Below are 6,384 nucleotides of genomic sequence, written 5' to 3'. Positions count from 1 at the left end.
TTGGGTGGGGGGGGGGGGGGGGGGGGTTGTCACTGGGTTAGGGTTAGGGTCACCACATCAGGACTTGGGTTTTCAGTGTCAGGGTCAGGATCACCACACCACAGTTTGGGTGGGTGGGGGATTGTCACTGGGTTAGGGTTAGGGTCACCACATCAGGACTGGGGTTGGATTGTCCATGACTGGTCTTATATATAGGAGGGATTTAAGTCACCACATCCAAACAGTGCCTTATGATTGGTGGCATAAAACAAGACATTTAGGAAGGCTCTTGAAAAGTAATATATTTATAAATTAATGAAATAGAATTTGGCAAACATAGCAGAAATAAGCACAGCTTTTTTAGGGGTCAGCAAGACACCCAGTAATCCATAAAAATGGGGAAAGGAGGGTGGTTGGTATTCAGGGGTGTAGGAGTACGTACAGTCTTCAATAAGGACATGTAGATGTAACAGTGTTCAATAAGGACATGTAGATGTAACAGTGTTCAATAAGGACATGTAGATGTAACAGTGTTCAATAAGGACATGTAGATGTAACAGTGTAGATGTAACACTGTAGATGTAACAGTGTTGACCCAATCAATGGAACCAAATGGACCAGCTAAATGGAGGAAACCCTGATGTTTTTATGATACACCTTATTGGAAGTAATACGGTATCATTTCAAATGTTATTGATTCGTTCCTAGTAAGAAATCCACAATGTATTATCTTACTTCCTATTTATGGTTGATTTTGAAAGGAAGCGGTAAAGTGATTATGTTTAGAAGTTCTACATTTGTTCATGCTGATTGTCAGACAGAGCCTGAGCTCATTAAATGTCCCGCAGATGATATGATGGTTCTGCTTGTATATCACATATCTGCTAACTCCCATCACATTATTAGGAGTTGTATATGAGTGTTCAACATGTGATAGATGTACTGCAAGGCATGTACACTTTACTCAGCTCAATTTTAGTTGACGCTTAAATGACATATTTAGACATTGTTCTGTTATGTCCTTCAATCACTGTTTTTCATATTTATTTTTGTATTTCCATCTTTGTTAAGATACCTCATGATATTTACGTTAAATCCAAATGACGTTTTGATCATATTGAGTTGTATCTGTGACATTATAACTGTCGTCATTACTATGGACAGACAAGGTGGTGGGACTTACCTCCCTTGGTGGTGCTGGCGTGTGTGTGTGCGTGCACGCATGTTGGCGTGTTTGTGTATTGTAGGACATGTTTCTAAGGCTGTTAAAATTGTTGAGGAGTTTCTCAGGCATTGATGGAGGTGCATTAGTTCAAAATGTCAAAAATAATACAATCTACATTAATTCAAGTGCCCCCTATTTTCATATTTTAGTCACTACAATTACAAGGACACGAGAAATTGTTATAAACAATTTTGAATGGTCCTATCTTTTGAAAACCACATGCCCCTGAAACATTTAATTCATTCATGGCGCCTTAGACATTGTGGCCTGTGGCACTAACTACTTGATAAAGTGTTTCAACAAAATATCTATCTGACTGATAGAAGAAAGTAAAAATATTCAAATATTTCAATTTTTACCTTTGCAGGTTAATCATGTTAAAAATTGTATTTAATTTTTTAATGTTATTTAATTTTGTTTTTTTAATTTTACATATGACATATTTTCATTTTTGCCTATTCCTGGACAGTGCGGTCTGACCAGCTGGTCTAGCTTTTTGTCTTGTTCTTTTACTTTGTTTCAAATTATTTTCAAAATAATAGATAAATATTTATATGTGAGTACAATTTATTTTGTTATGAAATCTTGAATGTTTTTTATGTCTATTTTTGAAAAAAACATTATTGATAATATATATGTTGATGTGTGATATATGTTTTGCAGTGGCATAAAGTTTCTATTGTAATAATTCATATTTATGGGGAGATAACTCTGTCATTTGTTGCAGGATGCAGGTATCGTGGTTGCAGTGTGCTCAATGTGATTGTTTATAAAACATGACTTCAGTGTCATTAGGTATCAAGTATATTTGTCATGCTGGTGTGTTGGAGTTACCTGATATTCATACAAAATCTGTTTAAAGAGAGAATCAGTGAGTTGAGTGTAATCCTGAGCAGTACGTCAGGTATAAACCGTGTGTGGAAGGAAAAGTAATGTGGGTCAAAGATGTTTCCACTTTGGTGAAACCCTCAAGCATGGGTATTTTGCTACCTGTTGAGAGAATAAGAGGGTTAGCCTAGTGGTTAAAGCGTCCATTCATCACACCAAAGGCCCGGGTTTGATTCTCTACATAGGTACAATGTGTGAAGCCCATTTCTGGTGTCCCCTTCTGTGAATATTGCTAAAAGCTGCGTAAACTTACTCACTCAAAGAATAAGAGTGAATGAGAGAGTGAATGTTGTTACATGCCCCAGTCACCAGTATTCCAACTGTATCATCTCAACATAAGCAATGATGATGACAGCCAGCTACAGGACCAGACCACCTGGTCCGACCTTCCTGACAATCAGGATGATCAGATATAATTATGTGGTTTTTGCTTCTTACACATCGAGAAGCTCACACAGAAGAGCTCACATGAAAGAGCTCACATGAAAGAGCTCACACGGAAGAGCTCACACGGAAGAGCTCACAGAGGAGCTCACATGAAAGAGCTCACACGGAAGAGCTCACACGGAAGAGCTCACAGAGGAGCTCACATGAAAGAGCTCACATGGAAGAGCTCACACGGAAGAGCTCACACAGAGGAGCTCACATGAAAGAGTTCACACAGAAGGAGCTCACACGGAATAGCTCACACAGAGGAGCTCACACGGAAGAGCTCACAGAGGAGCTCACATGAAAGAGCTCACACAGAAGAGCTCACACGGAAGAGCTCACACAGAGGAGCTCACATGAAAGAGTTCACACGGAAGGAGCTCACACGGAAGAGCTTTAGAAGAGTTGAGGTGAAATGTGGTGTAAAGTCGCATTCAAGATTTGTTCACGTTTATGATGCTCAGTAGCTGTGTGTGTGTGTGTCTGTCCATCTGCTCGTACCAGTACAGACTTATGCCAGCTAGTTGAACAGGGATACCCTACTCAGTTATATACAATACTGACTCCTAACCTACCAGTCCTTGTTTCGTTCCCATAATGCCAAGCACCAGACAGGATAACAACAAGTACCATCTCTTAACATCTATTGGTATGACGTGGCTGGGATCGAACCCCGACTTTCTACTCTCAGGACACTGTATCAACTAAACCACGGAGACGGTCTTATATCAGTAGGAGCACTGTCCTTTCATCATGGTTGCTATAGAGAGGCGAAAGTCTGTTTCACAGTTTTCGCATCAGATAATTTATGATGTATATGATCCTACTGTCTCTACAGACTGTCATAATCCGTGATACTGTGGCTATCTCAACAAATCTGGAATTCAGTGATATCAAACACATGTTAAACGGAAGCAGCTTTGTCTTTGTAAAACTTTTTTTTTAAATTTGCACACAATAAATGTTAATTTAGTGTAACGTCTTGTTTCACAAACAGCAAACAATGATTGATGTTGATGTGGTCAAGTTGAACAACCAACCTGTTTGTCACCACACATACTCACTAAATACTGCACTCCCGCGATACTACAACTTCATTAGAAAATGACACATCCTACCCTTAAACACTCCTAGAAAACAGAGAGTGTTGTCCCGTATTTCAGACTGAAGTCACACAAGTCACAGACAACATTGCCATCCTGACACTTTTCCATCTTCCCGTGGCAAGGGAGTTCACTGACTATGAAAGTAATTTTCTCCCCTGTCAAACCAGGCTGGATTTTCCTGGCTCAATCGTAGCACCACCAGTGGCTATTACAAGTTACGTCCCTTCTATGTCCCTATAGTCCTTTGCAAATCCTGCAATCAACCGAAATCTGCATGTTGAAATCCATGTTGTTTACAAACTGGATGTCTAGTTCGTTACGCACTTTTGATTGGACTATGCATATGACTCCGGAATTCCAGCCTTGTCGGCAAGGGAGGAAACTGACTTGCATGAGGTGAAATTGGGTTTAACGTCGCGTCCAAGATTATTGCACTTATATAGCGACGTGCATGCACGTGTGTGTGTGTGTGGCTGCTTGTACTAGTCTGGACTGATGCCGATTTATAGTGCTAGCCCACTGAGATAACATGTCGCAGTTTAACATGAATACCCCACTCAGACACAGTATACTGACTCCAAGCCGACCAGTCCTTGTTTCTGCCGAGCGCCAGACAGGGTAACAACAAGTACCATATTTTAACGTCTTTTGGTATGATGCGGCCGGGGATCGAACCACGGACCTTCCGCGCTCCGGGCAGACGCTCTACCACTAGACCACGGAGGCGGTCCCTTGCCTGAGGAAGATGACACTTTTCTAGACACTGAAACACCTAATTTGGTGATTCCCATTAGGCACAAGTGGCCATTTTGATTGTCAAGGAATGGCACAATGACATAATGCTTGGGAAGCATAAAGAACTTGCTGGTTGATATTGCATGCATCTGACATGTTAAGGTGAAACTGTGCAGATTCTTGATCCACCTACTCACACACATGCATGGGCAATAGCTTCAAGTATGGGTATGACATCATGTACATGCAGAAATCTGTTGATGAGGCAGGTGGTGTTTCAGCAATGAAAACCGATGTTTGACCCTCCTTCAATTATACTACTCGACATGTGATAGGGATTCTGAGATACTAGTGTTTCATACTGCTACAAAACAAGAAGGGATCAGCATATTGAATTGTGAGCTGATGATTAATTTACTAAAATGAAGCTACACTTGAAGTTCCTTGGCAAATTTAATACTATTTGTATGCCAACATCTTTCAGTAATCAGTTACATTCAGTCCCTACCTTGACACTATGAGTAGGATATATTTGTGAACCATTTTTGTGCATTTTTCAAAAAGAAATACAAACAAACGACAATTTGTGTCGCAATAAATATATAGCAGTAGTTTTACAGTGAAATGACACCCAAAGTTTTGTGCCCCTTTCATTAAGTCAAAATGAGTGGTCCTGAATATAGCATTTAACAGATTAACTTCTACAAATTAAATAATTATTTGCTTATTTGTATTGTTTGTTAACTTGGCAGTTTTTCAGATAAAACAATGACATATATAGTCTTCCTTGTGTACCCTAAGCATTGACAAATAGCCGATGTGAAATGTTTGTTTTCAACACACTATTTTTTACATGAAGCCACACCAGATTATGACATCAACACACGCTGTATCACATATACAGTATTCGACGCAATAAGCGCCCACAGCGATATTTGCTAATATATTGGCTAGTGAACAATCCCAATTAGCACCCCTTCCGATTGATCAATGTACACAAGACTTATTTATTCGTGTATAATACGCACTCATGTGTTATATGCACCCTTAATTATGAGCAATTAAATTCTGGAAAAATATATGTCGTTTTTAAACATTTCAGGCTGTCAGCACAAACCACAAAATGTATCCTTTAACTCTGTTTTTTTTCCACCAAAATAATATTCTAATAAGAGCCCCTAGTTCTAATTTTGAGAGCGCCCTGGGCGCTTATTACAATGAATACGGTAGTACCAGGAAACCCAATGCGTGGCTCAAGACATCATGGAGCTGAGGCATTCTACAGTGCCATAAACCAGTGTTCATTCATATACCATTGTTTGTATTCCACCATACTGAGAATATGCTATTTTAGCCTAATTATATCCTATTTTGAATGTGATATAGTGGACTTTTTAATTGACATTTTTGAATTACAAAAAATGTATCCAAGAAAAAATGCTTGACTTTTTTCACTTAATAAAGTGCTTATGTTGTGCACATTTTTGTCTTTGTTGCTTATGTTGTGTATGTGTAGTACAATTATACTACTCAAAAGAGTAACTATAGTTTTATCTGTCATTTCTTCATGACTATTATTTAGTCATGACAGATTAACTATAGTCATTAAAAAGTTGGGTGTTCTTTAACTTCTTTTGAGTAGTATATATCTCGGTAATGTTTGTTTGTATATTTGGTGTTTAACGACACACTCAGCAATATTCCAGCTATATGATGGCGGTCTGTAAATAATCGAATCTGGACCAGACAATCCAGTGACCTATTCTACCCGGGATCTTAACGGGTCTCCGACCATACACGTCAATGGGCCTTGAGTATAATATGAAAAGTAAGGCATGAGATGTTTCCTTGGTACGTTCTGTCTCTCGTCCACTGTTAAATGTATGAAGGGTATGCAAGCTCTTCTGAAGCAGGGTTGTCATGACACAACTTCCATTAATTATGCATGTTTGTTTTTGTTTCACCTGAATTGAATTCCAACAGAGCTGTTAGGACTGAGTGAGTGAGTGATCAACAAAGCTG

The sequence above is a fragment of the Haliotis cracherodii genome, unplaced genomic scaffold (assembly GCF_022045235.1).
Source record: "Haliotis cracherodii isolate W230 unplaced genomic scaffold, xgHalCrac1.p SCAF_5, whole genome shotgun sequence".
Taxonomy (NCBI): domain Eukaryota; kingdom Metazoa; phylum Mollusca; class Gastropoda; order Lepetellida; family Haliotidae; genus Haliotis; species Haliotis cracherodii.
The sequence above is the reverse complement of the archived record's forward strand: the minus strand, read 5'-3'. Positions refer to the sequence as shown.